At 31.4% G+C, this 14129-nt stretch overlaps 3 long non-coding RNA genes across 3 annotated transcripts; all 3 read right to left on the reverse strand.

Moving 5' to 3' along the window:
- Positions 1–2479: 2479 nt before the first annotated feature.
- Positions 2480–3199, reverse strand: LOC109620145 (uncharacterized). The gene is made up of 2 exons (XR_002200843.3): positions 2690–3199; positions 2480–2546 (listed from the first exon to the last, which is right to left on the reverse strand). It is a non-coding gene; the product is annotated as an uncharacterized lncRNA (long non-coding RNA).
- Positions 3200–4707: 1508 nt separating this feature from the next.
- Positions 4708–6574, reverse strand: LOC105339450 (uncharacterized). Its single transcript, XR_901995.4, has 4 exons — positions 6422–6574; positions 6243–6290; positions 5263–6156; positions 4708–5143 (listed from the first exon to the last, which is right to left on the reverse strand). It is a non-coding gene; the product is annotated as an uncharacterized lncRNA (long non-coding RNA).
- A 4605-nt stretch (positions 6575–11179) lies between these two features.
- Positions 11180–11953, reverse strand: LOC105339451 (uncharacterized). Its single transcript, XR_901996.4, has 3 exons — positions 11793–11953; positions 11615–11692; positions 11180–11531 (listed from the first exon to the last, which is right to left on the reverse strand). It is a non-coding gene; the product is annotated as an uncharacterized lncRNA (long non-coding RNA).
- Positions 11954–14129: the final 2176 nt, after the last annotated feature.

The raw sequence follows: 14129 nt of genomic DNA on the forward strand, positions 1-14129 counted from the left end.
TCAGTTAACAATTTGAATGCAATTCCTCTGGGTTTGTCAGATGTGTGTATTCCAGAGGAGTTAGCTGAGGAACAAGAAAAAGATGATTTTTCTTATTTTCCCCTGGCCAAATAGAGAAGGCTTCCTTTATCCGCCCTTTATCATGTATGGTAGAAAACATTCATTAGTTTATAAATATCATCAATATAATGAAGCTCACATACATTTTACTATTCACCAAGAGCTAAAGTAGGTCAATAGATAATACTGTGAAAGAAATGTCATACATGCAGTTTAAAAATGAAAATCGGTCGGTGAAAGAAGGTGTGTTCAAGTGTATCACTCCATCTATAGGAGAGAGAGAGAGAGAGAGAGAGAGAGAGAGAGAGAGAGAGAGAGAGAGAGAGAGAGAGAGAGAGAGAGAGAGAGAGAGAGAGACAGACAGACAGACAGACAGACAGACAGACAGACAGACAGACAGAGAAAGAGAGAGAGAGAGAGAGAAGTACGGTTTTCTATTTATCAATGCAATAAAAAATTCGAATTATTTAAATATGCGTTGTTGATTAATAGACTACTGCGAAATTACGAGATATCTCTCATCTGTAATTGTCTACATGCCACGTACAGTTGATATATGCGGTTTTGTTTGTGAGATTTGGAAATTCGTCATATATTATCCTAACTCATCGTTGATTTATGATTTAGTTCTGTTTTTTTTAACATTTTCATTCTCTTAAGTTTTATAAATAAAGTAGTTCACGCCCCAAGTTAATTACCTCAGCATTTAGATCCGGTATTTACCTCTCGTATGGTGCACCATAGTCTTACTCAAATCTCTATGTTGTTGTTTTGTTTTTGTTTTTTTCATTTTCTTGCAAATTTAACAATGTTTCAGAAATTTTGATTCTTGATCAGATTCACCTTTTTTTTCATTAACTTTTAATTAAATTCATGTATTTATCATGGGTTTACTATGGTAAGGACATCTTATACTGGCCAATAAAGCATTTTTTTCGAACAATTAGAGAAGTAGAGTAAAAACAATACAAAAGTTGTATAATGTTGAATGTGGCACGATTCCATTGTTAATGTATTGTTTTCTGAAAGTTCTAATTAAAACAATTAGGATAGGCTTAACTGAGTTGGAAGAATTAAGCCATTTTAAAGTTTATGGCATATGCGACAAAGCTTAGAACAACAAACGCATTCTTAACTACGAAATTTTCATTACATTATTTTACTACTATTATTTGATAATAAATAATTTACAGTTAATCTATGCATCTGAATGCTAAACTTTTAACAACAATCAAGGCATATACACAAAATCTTTTTAAAAAATCCTGATGTTGGGGAAAATTGTCAATTAATAGTCTATATTTTTAGAAATAGCGCTAGCCCTTTATAACGATTACCATTACTCTTATCTTTGTTTTTCCTTCAAATTCTCATCATATTTCTCGATAAGATTTCCCTTTTCTGAATTCATTTATGTCAATGCTAGGTTGTGTTTGACGTCATCAATGACGCCTTACAAATCAATCATAATAAATTCAAATATTGGTGCTTCCATGGGATTTGCAACCTATCTTCAAACAATGTGCCTTGCACTGTTATTTTAAACATATGTCCACCATTGCATTTTGTTTTGAGATCACGGTGTAAACCAAATATCGGATGACACACAATATCAAACATTTATTTAAACAATAAAATGCTTTCTTTGGTGATTCATTCTGGATATGAAGGTAGCGACATTGCAGAAAAAATACATAACCCGCAACGCGGGTTATGTAAATTTTTTCTGCAATGATCGCTACCTTCATTACCCGAATGATTCATCAAAGAAAGCATTTTATTGTTTATATTAACATCTTTCTTTTAGCCAATTGATAAATTGATTATGAAAAGTAAGTAAAATTCACTAAATTACTGTTAATGTACGTAAGTACGTTAACTAAAAGAAACAGCCAAATCGTCTCCTGTGAGACTTTGAGTCTGACATCGTCATGATTATTTCATGCAGTCCGTGATTTTTCCGAGGTAGTTGTGTCTCGACCAATTGATAAACTGGGGGTGTCAAGTTTGGTCCTGTCACTTTCTTGTCAGTTTCAGCCGCTGTAGATATCGACCAATCAATAAACGGGGCATGTAGATTTCAATCTGGCTGTTTCTATAGAGCTATAAATTCGAATTAACTATACGTTTCCGGAAGAAATAGAGGGAATAATACTTGGTAGATGTAAATATTAATCATTGAATGCGTAACTTTATAATATTTTGTTCTTTATTTAGTTCTTTATAAAATATCTACTGAAAGTACTTTAGTTCATTACAAAGATCTTTTCAAAAACTCTTTTTAATGTCAATGATCAGAGAGCGTCATATCTTATTCCTATCTCCGACAAAAATTAGTAGTTCAAACTACACATGTACACGCATTCTGGTGCAGTACTTTCCGCACTCCTTAGGGCGATGTTTTTTTGCAAGTCGTAGGCACCATTGACACAGTACCTGAGAATTCCTAGAATGGGTTCGAAAATGTGCTACATATTGTCTCTGTGCTGAAAGTAAAAATGAAATATATTTAACTATACTAGACTATCACAAAACCGACATCAGCAAACGTCAACTTGTAGAAATATTTAAAATGTCCGTAAATTAAGTAGGTCATTATCAAATAATCTAAAAAAAAAAAACAACATACCTTGCTGTCGACGTCCTTTCCATTTTTTGGAATTTATAGATGAGAATTCAATGCAAAATAACATGATGATCAAGTAGATATGGATCTTCATTCCAAAACCAAACTTTCTACTAAGGTATCATGCTTTTGGGAAAATGCTTTTGGAATTTTTTCTACCTTGATATTTGCATAATTACTTACATTTACATACACTAAGTGGTTCTCTTTTAATAAGCGTTCGTGAGCTGTATGGATATTGTATAACTTCATGTTCATTACCAGCATTACAATTCATTCCCTCTTTTGGTAATTAAGTTTATTATATATAACACATGTAAGTTGGAGAAAAAGCTGTGAAAATATGACACGAACCGTCTCTTTTTCAAGACAAAGGAGTAAACTGAATTCTAAATCGTTTTAAACAACGACCAGCACTAAGTCTAAATTTACAAAATGTGCTACAAAATAAATTTACTTGTTGAGGTGTTAAAAGCTATTCAGGAAATTTACGGACTTACTGTTTGCAAAAAAATGTTTGTATAAAGCCTTTAGAAGGAAAAAAATGAAAATATTCCTTCGCCACAAACATCGAGATGTTTACTTTTTCTGTACTTGGGTTGATTGATGTGTTGTTTGTGTAAATGGATAAAGGTGCGTAGAGTTGTTCCATTTTCTCCTATATAAAACTTTTTTGCATCCGCTATAACATTTGTAGAGGCCCAGGGCATGTTCGCATTAATACATGTAATAAAGTCCTTTTTCCCGAATTTGAACGAATTCCCAACTTTAATGTATTTTCAAGTTCCCCAACAGGGGTATTGTCCCTTTTTGACCGAATAAGACTAGTGTTGGTGAAAAAGAAGACTTGCAAAGTATCCTTCGCATTAATGATGTTTTCTCTGTTCAGTTCTAAAACTTTTTTATGTCGGTGGGTATATTTTTTCCGCACACGATGAGATCATCTAGAAATTGAATACAGCGGAAACTTTCGTCTAGCGTCAAGTTTGGATCAAGATTATTCACGATGTCTATAAAAACTGCTTTATTGGTGTTGATCTCATTCAAATTAATATTAAGTTTTCAATTTTATGTTTAAAAAAGGCGAAAGGAATACATGCATTAGATTAATAGTAATTCAAACGTCCTGCAGAAGTCTGGGTAGCCAGTATTCTTAATTGTAACATGAATAAATTCACTTCTTAACAGCAAATAATGTTAATTTTAGGGATAAATAAGGTAATCGGGGGCACATGTGGATTAAGTAAATTTTTTTCATTGAAATATTCAGTTTTCGAATCATTTCCGGAAACAGGCACACACAAGGATACGCCCAAAAGAAGTCCTGTAAATATGGATAATAATACATTATAAAAATATGGTGTTAATCGAAAATCCAAACCCCTATGTGTAAAGAAATATAACAAACTTACAAATTCATGGCAAAAGGAAAATAGATGATCATGATCATCATCGATCGGGATTGTTCTGTATGAATACTTCCTTTTTTTCACTGAACAAACTTTTTACCGCTTGTTTTAATTTACAAATACCTTTTATTTGTAACTTTTATATATCAATTTAATTATCTATGTTCGAAGACTTAATGTTCACTAGTGATTGTTATTAGCTTTTTGTGGCGAATATTAACGTCTTGTTTTTTCTCACGTTTTTACATATGTATTGTTACTTTCAATGTGGTACAACATGCGATTTTTACCTTGGCGAATAGTTAATCGGTTTTTTTTGTCCGTTGCTTTTTACCTATTTAATGAGATAAGAAATTATTTAAAATGACAAATTTTCTTGACATAAAAATACCCCCTTCATCGCCACAGAAAAAGGAGTTGATAAAGCTTCTCACTGAACAGTATGGTAGGGAGTTCTTTCACAGAAATATATTTTGTTTCATGTACCTCAGCTAGCACACACCGGTATTCCCAGCGGTGTACGTATAGAGATCATATTTTCCAAAAATAACACTAACCATAATATTAATATAAACACATATTATATAAGGTATAATATCATCGATTTACGATCGATTTACCATTAATCATCAATTTTGAAACGACACGCTTGAAATACATGAAATGAATCATCAAGTCAAGTTTGAATGTCTTAAATAATAAGTACTTAAGGTAATGATCAAAAGGCTTCAATGTGATAGCTCATGATTGAGTAAAAGTTGATCAACTACAAACAATAACAAAATCACAAAATCACATCCCTCCTCGCCCTAAAAAGCAATGTAGTTCACAAATAAAGGAAATGTTAAAAATCCTCGCATTTCAAACCATAGGAAAACACCTCATTGCCGTTAAACTCCGTTTCCGATGAAATGTAGTTTCCAGCCCCGCATTTCTTTTCGATTTAGGGTTGTGTAAATTATTGAACAGTTTATGGTTTTTTACAGTGTTAAACACCAAAGACACAATGTTTGTGAATTTGGATATCTGATCAGACGGAAACAAGTTACTGAAATTAGATTATAAGTCATCTAGCTATTAATATTGTTTGAGCTGGACTAAAGGTTCGATTGACTTAAGTAGATTCTCTAAAAATTCACATATCTGTACATTTTTCAAAAAGCATACCTTTCTGTCTAGTAATTCTTTGAGTTTAAGAATGTATCAATACAACGTTAACTTGAACACAAATTAACAAATCCATCTGAAATTTCTTCATTTTGTCAAAGATCTCTGTGCGTAATATGTCGTATTAAACGTAAACTGGAGTATATCCCTGATTTAGAAGAAAATGTCGAGGCATGTCCTTTTTTGCCTGCAATATGAATCCTTTTAATCATGAGTATGAAGTATTGGTCTCTGTCGAATGGAAAGCTTATATCACACATTTTTTGTCGTTCCTTTAAATAATCATATGTTTTAACGTTAATTTAAAATCCACGTTAGAGTTTTAACAATTAATTGTTTTATAGTTATTTCTTCTGTTAATAAGATTTTTACTTCAGAATTAGTTATCCTTTTTATAAAAAAAAAGCATAAAAATAATGTTATGTTATTACCGATGCATTGCTTGAGGACTAAATTCCTAAATCAAAACATATACAGGTTTGTGCATTAAAATTGTACTCATATATTACAAGTCTAAAAGCTATTTAAGTATGCTTGATCTCTAGTTGTGTAGACATGTTATAAATAGTACGTCTTTCATATTTTTCAGGAAAAGAAAAAAATGCCTCTGCATTTTTTTAATGAAAATCTCATAAACAGTTAAAAACTGTTGATATAATAAACAAACAATTCAATCAAACTGGTTCAATCATTGTTGAAACTTATTGATATTGAATATTCATCTGTCTTTCTTTCATTATGTTTTTACTGTATACGTGGGTTTCCTGAAATTCGGTTGAGGGCAATACTGGGAACAGATATAGGGAGAATATCCGTATTGAATAGCAAATTGGAGACACATTTCACACAATGACATCCAATTACGGTGGATCCGTGGTGCGTAATTCATCTGCACTGAAAATAAATTTATATTTCACGTTTTCTGTAGAATTATAAACATACTCAGATATGTGAATAAAATTTGATTAATTTCCCATTACCTCTTACATTCCTCTGACCAAGTCTATTTATTCTTCTCAATCCTGTTTCTGGAACAATGAAGAACAAAATCACAAAATCACAAAATCCGCAATAAGAAGGCAAAAGTCAAAACTCCCAATTTTCAAAACAGGTGGGATAAAAATTATCTAAACTATTCCAAAATTTAAATCAAACCAACCATGATGTCCAATTCTTCTCAGTGTAAGTGAATATAAACAAACAAATTGACTGCAAACTAAAAGAATTATGTAAGCTTTCATTTTATACCGCAATTCTCCGCACTGCATGTGTACACTGTGATTATTATGGGCGGTTTCGAATAGTTTTGTTCTTATGAAAGAAATTATTAACCCATCGATCAAATGAGTTTAACTAAATCACCCTTATGTTGCCTGCCTTCATTCCACACACACACACACACACACACACACACACACACACACACACACACACACACACACAGATATATATATATATATACCGGTTCCGTTTTTTTTTTTACTACGCATTAATAGTTTCCAGGGTTCATACGTGAACGTGGGGGAAAAAATTCTTTTGATTGGGGTTGTAAAGAAATACCTCGTACAGTACTGTACATTTTATTACTCGCAATGTCATTACAAAAATTATCAACGGGACAACTATCAGAGACGTATATACTAACGGGCTCTGTTATATCTATGTATCTGCAACTATCGAACAATAGTTCAAACGGACGAAAAAAAAACAACCCTGATGATAAACTGCTAAAAACAGTGGATTTTAAATTTGACTGTTTAATTTTTTCAACTTTGAGCCTATGATTAGCCGATCCCGGGGGATAAGCCGATGCTCGCGCATTGGAGAAAAAAAATACCGGCCTATGCCCCGAAAAATACGGTATATATATATATATATATATATATATATATATATATATATATATATATATATATATATTTTTTTTTTTTTTTTTTTTTTTTTTTTTTTTTTTTTTTTAAATGAAATATATAAGGCAATATAATATACATCATTGTCAATTTAATTAAGATTTGAGTGATCAAAATCTTTCAGGTTCCATAAAACGGAGGTTCATAAATCTTATGATAGTATACAACTGAACCTAAAAATACATGGTAAAGGATAAAGTTAACAATAACATATTATTTCAATTATCTTTATGATTGATTACGTATTAAAAGATTTGAATCAATGGCTTGACGAAAATCCCAATTTTATAAGCTTTACATATATAGAACTGTTAATGAATAAACATTGATTTACGACGCTCAATGTCGCTTCTACAATCCGTTCATTATCTATACCTAGGTTCATCGTTTCTAGGTTCATCGTTTTAAGACGTTATGCCGACATGCAAGCATGCTAATCTCTAACAAATGCTGATGAGTATACTCAAATTCTTCGCATGCATTTCACACGAACGTGAAAAAACTATTTTTTTTCTAGATATTTGAAATAGATGGGTTTATTTCAAAAAATTTTATTTATATAGGAGCAACAAACTAGTAAGGTTATTATGTACGGTATTATTGGGATATGTTGATTACAGCATTCGTGTCCCGTCCCTCTTTGATATAGTAAGTCCCGATCCCCGATGTTCGTTTTCACCACGTTTTGTTGATTTTCTGAATAAATGCACATGCAATTCGTAAAAACAAAATTCTACGAGTTTTTGTTTTAAACATATACCCCTTCTTTGCATTTGGAGATATTCTCACTTATACAAAACATTTCTCACGAGAATTTATAGTCAAAAAATTCACTCCGCACCGGAAAAGTCGAAGGCGCTCTGGTATAGAGCACCCCCCCCCCTCCGCCCCGCCTGTTTCCGGATTACATTTGCCTATAAGCAAGTGCGCAAGCAATTGCGTACATATCATTCTAAAAAAAAAAAACAAATAAAAAAAAAACAAGCAAACCAAAAAATTTTAAAATTATTTTGTGTCTTTAATATTGTTACGATTCAAATCTATAGTCAGCAAGTTCAATCAAATTTTAAATCTTTTATTAAATCATTGCCGAAAAAAATCATCCAAAACTTAAGAGAAAGAATGTTAAGTAGAAATAAGTGTATCAGTTAATCAACCTTTTCCTGATTATCCTGACCATAAATTTGAGAAGTGAAAGCGAGTTAAGGGAAATAGCTATTCTCAAAACAAATACGTTGCTAAAAGGATCGTAAACGACTATATACTAGATTTCAAATTTCCTCTTTTTTTACTGAGATTTGATTTATATCAGGTTATTCGGGGTTTTTTTTTTAAATTAGTAATATTAATAACGATTTGAATTAGTTTTCTTTAGTAAGTTTACTTTATGTAACTTAAGAATTAGAATGTAGACATTAAGGGACACCAGTCAGCTAGTAAACGGTACATGTTCTTTATTACATGAATAGTGTATGATCTCTTCTGCTATCAACAATTACGTTGAAATAAGCTTTAAATTATTATATTTGTTTTGAATGTAGTATTACATGTATTTTTGAAAAAATGATACTAATGAATTTTGATTATATGATTGAACAATACATCGGAGAGAGAGAGAGAGAGAGAGAGAGAGAGAGAGAGAGAGAGAGAGAGAGAGAGAGAGAGAGAGAGAGAGAGAGAGAGAGAGAGAGAGAGAGAGAGAGAGAGAGAGAGACAAACAGACAGAGAGAGAGTACGAATTTTGATTTAAAAATGCATTAAAAATTTATTTTTTTTGAATATGCGATGTGATTAATAGACTACTGCAAAATGACGACCTATCCCTCATCTTCAATTGTCTACATGCCTCGTACAGTTGATATAAGCGGTTTTGTTTTTGAGAATTGGAAATCCGTCATATATCATCCTAACCCGTCGTTGATTTATGATCTAGTCGTTTTTTCATTTTCTTTCTGTTTTGGTTTATAAATAAAGAAGTTCACGTCCTATGTTAATTACATCAGCATTTAGATCCGGTTGTTTACCGCTCCTACGTTGTACCGTAGACTTGCTCAAGTCTCTTTGTCGTTTTCATTTAAGTTTCTTATTGCTAACTTTTTAACATAAATTAGGGCATAATTATAAACTGAACCCAAAAACCCCCTGATCTTGTGAAAGATTGTCAATTAATTTTCTATATTACTATTCTATAATAAATTTTATAGAAATAGATATTGGCATTGACAATGATTACCGCCACTCTCACCTTGGTTTTTTCTTGTCATTCTCTTCAGAATTGTCGACAAAATTTTCCTTTTGTAACTAAAAATGCATTTACCTGTGTTTCATCATGTCTAAGTTAAACTGTGCATGACTTCATAAATAAAGCAAAAGAAATCATTTTAAATTCGAATCTTAGTGCTTCAAAAGGCTTTGCATTCTATTTTCAAACTGCGTGTGTTGCACTGTTAATGATAACCAAACTCCGCCTGCGCATATTGTTGCGAGATCGAACTGCACTATTTCTTTTCTTGATGCCTAAGGCCTCAACCAGCTTGCTCTATTTTTCAAATAATTCTGTTTTGTGAAACGTTTTAATGTATATAATTATTTGTAAGATCGTCTTCAGAAGAAAATTCTCATGCAATTTATTTATAATAAAAGTATTCCTTGTCCATCTTTATATGTACATGTATAAGGATAGAGAGATTGCTGTTCCACATTACATGTAATACAACACATCGATATCAAAAGAATATAAAGGGTGAACTGGGTGTTGCATTGTGGAATTATTTGTCAATGACTTTTTTTAACACGTTCACATTAAGATATACATGTACTCTACAACATATGCAGGTTTTATTTTCACCTTGAAAGGGAGATATTTTGATAGGAATAGTCCTCCTTCTCTGATATTGTGAATTTCGTTGACAATTCAATTTTCTGCAATTAATTTTGTTTGCAAATTATTTTCATTAATTCATGAATGGAAACAAAATTCAAAATTATTTACAACATTGGTTTTTTGCATAGCTATATCATAATTTTATCAAACTTTTGCTAAAATCAACACTTCAAAGTTTGGAGGTTTTTATTCTGAATTTGAACAAAATGTGATGGCACATAAAAAATACCTAGTGATTTTTTTAGGGGGGATTCGATATATCAACCTTAGAATATGCTTTATAACTAATAAAATGTTCATAGTAATTATTTAGCACTCAAGGTAGATACTACAATAGGAACCACCCCTACGCTTATCCTCTGGAATCGTGACTTTTTGTGTCAATTTCTGTTTTGAACCATCAAAAAAGTAGTACATTCTTTATTAATTAACACGAACAGAATATAATCAGAATATTTATTTGATTATTTTTAATTATATTAACCGCTTATGATATTGTACATTTATATTTCTAAAATTAAAAATGTTAAACTTTACCCAACTCAGGTTGTGACAATCACTTTTTAGAGTCGTAAAGTTCGGGGAAATGATTTATTAAATCATGTTTGAAGTCATAATGGATAAATGACATAGCATCATACAATCAAATCAATTATGACGTCATAAATGAGTTAGAACATCAAAGCATCATTGCAAAAATAGTAACGTGATCAGTGACCTGTAACTTCTAAAAAGCAAACTGAGTCTACCAGTGGGTTAGAGTTTAGACTAATGTAAATTAACAATGTATGCAGTTTTGAACATTAATAATTTTTATTTTTTATAATTTCATAATATAAAGAAAAAGTTATTATGGTGTAAAATTCTGATTGATTTCTTGGTAAATATTTAAAGGCAACAAGAATAAAAAAAGGAGTCGCCTATCTTCACGAATTGATTTGCAATTAATCAAAGCATTATAAAAGCAGGTTTACAACGTTTAAATGGTAGTTTTTCGTTTTAGTGGAATCTTTAACCATCCGAAGTTTAAACATAGTAATTTTTGGCTTTGGCAGTTATACCTCTTTTTAGATGCATTGCAATGTTTCCGATAGTATGAACTCTAGTTGTGAAGACAACAACATTAAATATCCAGCTTTTATTATTATGTGCTTGTCAAATTGTTATTCAGACATATTTAAACTAATTACAAAGTGAAATCATTTTTAAAAGCAGGCAATAATACTCTAGAATTGATGGTAATAAAACACATGTCAGGTATTGTTTTCCGTAGTTAACACATCATGCTTTCTCTTAGAATCTTCGTCCAAAATCCAAGTTGAAAAAAGGTGGGGGTCGAAGTTCAGAGCAATACCGTGAACAGTCATTTGAGTCCAAACTATTTGGAACTGCAAGTTTCAAACACATTTGACACAAAAACTGAGTTGATTTTGGTGTAAGAAATATGCGCGATGGTGGTCCATATTTTCTTTGAACTAAAATAAGAGATCTAAGAGTTAACAAGCTAAAATCTTAAGCATGATAAAATTAACAAGTATGACGTTTATCATTAAATTACCCCTTAAGTCACTTTGATCCAGTATCCTTGTACGTAAGGGTAAAGAAAAACTATAAATTCTTCTTAATCTGCCCACTGCTACAAAACAGATGAATTATTTCAGCGAGTCTGAATACCTAAATTAGATAAAACGGTTTTTTTTTTCATGGTAGTATTTATGCAGCTTTTAAAATCTTACCACGATCTCCAGTTGTCTTCATTAATTGTGGATATATCGAAACAAATTGGATGATAATCAACAGAGAAATATAAATTTTCATTATTCTAAAGATCTGTACACTCTTATTGTAGTATTCGCATATAAGACAATGGTTTTAAAATGTACTGTTGATAGATCATGAATCTGGACCATCCATCATTTCAATGTTTTGCTTCTTTTGATAGAGTTTATATCATCAGTAAAGTATTACGTTATTAGGAGGAAATGAAATGATTTTCTTGAGAGTTTAACACCTGCAAGATAAACACAAGACTAAAATATACTGATGGGATTTTTGAAAAAGCATTTGGCAATACCTCAAATAAACCAGTCATGAATATTTCCGTTGCAAGTCTATTCGGTTGTTTTTCTTGTTTTTGTAATCCTTTGATTAATCGAACTGTTGACGGATTTTTTTTAGAACAGATAGCTATCTGATAGTTGTACGTAATACTGCTTGACATCAGAAAATAATGCTATTAGGTTTTTTTCTGAATAGTAGAAACGTAAGTTGTCATTAATATGAACAAATTCTCGCGTCGAATCGGAAATTATTACATGACAAGTACATTCTCTAGAGTTTGTCAAAATACATCTGATAATTGTATGCATAATGAATATTTGTTACCAAATTGCATATGTGGTTTTTTAAAGGGGAAAATATTCCACTGAAAAAGTTCAGCATAACTCACGAAGCGTATCGTGTACACTCTTGTTGTGTTTCAATTATTAAAATTGTTTTCCAATTATTGTATTGTCAACACTATAGTAATGTGACGTCTTATCAATGCAAATGTATTGTATTGTTTCTTGTGATTTCTATATTTTTTAATTCACGTTATTGAATTTTACAAGTTTTGAACTTTCTGCGTTGTCGACTTCACAAAATACGGAGTTTGAAACGTTGATTTAAGAATCTGATTTAAATATATTAATATATATACTAAGACAGAGATCAATAGAATAAATGCATCAACGTCATGTCGATAACAACAAGTGTCTACTTCTGGGGAGCATATTGCAAATTTATTGCTATCGATTGAACTTCGCAGGCACAGGAGCTGTGATGGTACCTGTATGTCACCTCAATTTAAATCTAGCTGTAGAAAGCACATAAGCAAAAACAGTAATTACCGTATATTAATTAAATATAAGTATTTTATATCGTAGTTAGAGGACTGCTACATGATCTACAGTGTATATCTAAGCAGGTTTTTTTTACATGTTTGGGTTACTCTCCATTAAACATTTGATTAAAAAATCTAACAAGTCCATATAACTATCTGACAAGTGTAAGTAGAACTATGGCACCATACATAAGCTTTTCAATATGATATGATGAAAACTTATAATTCTATTGCACGTTAAAACGTTATGCTAGGTCAAAGGTCATATGGGAAAAATCAACATCCGGGAACTTCATGCCTACGAAGCGAGCAATGTCAAATTAATCGATCTAGATTTTAACGAGCTCACACATATTTATTAAAGCATGTGAGTTGGTGAAATCACAAAATTGGGATGAAATATATATTAACGTCACCATAAATAGTTACAGACAATAATAATTCATTCATGTTTTTATTAATATTGGGTCGGGAATAAGGTGTATTGAAAAATTAAGCGTGTCTGCTAGTTACTTCACTTTCAATGCGCCGTGTTTTCTATGAATTATTTCAAGGCTGCTACCCAAGAAATTCATAGTTCTAGGAGAATTTCGCAGTCTATTTCATTTCAATTAGCGTTTATGGGTTTTTTTTGGCGATGGTTAACTTACAAGCGCATATTTTCAGACACGCAAAACTAATCCATGTCGGTAAATGTGCTTTCTTTGTGTTGAGTTTTACTGACAGTTTTAAAAAAAAATCACTATTTTCAACTGTTTAGATCAAACATTAATCAATCTTCTTTTCATTTTAAAATGTCTAAAAAAAAGTTGTTGCGTTAAAGGTTGCACAAACAACTGATATTCTCTGCAAAAATGGAGAGAACAATTTTCTTCATCTCACCAAACGAATTTCGGAACAAGGAGATGCATTTATGAACCTCCATTTGTTCTCATTCCTTTTCCAACTATACAGCACAAGACCCCCATGCACGAGCTATATGGTTGAAAAATGTAAATCGTTCGTCAGGTAACCGTAACTTGGAACCAGATTCATTTATTTATTAACGACTAATTGAACAGGTACTGTTGGATCTTCCTTATTATTAAAAAAAACACCAGAACATGTAACCATCTAAAAATTAAGGTTGTTAACTTGTGATTCATATAAGTAAAGATGCAATTTAAAAAGTTATGTTGATGAGACTTTT

The sequence above is a fragment of the Magallana gigas genome, chromosome 2 (genome assembly GCF_963853765.1).
Source record: "Magallana gigas chromosome 2, xbMagGiga1.1, whole genome shotgun sequence".
In the NCBI taxonomy this organism is placed as follows: Eukaryota; Metazoa; Mollusca; class Bivalvia; order Ostreida; family Ostreidae; genus Magallana; species Magallana gigas.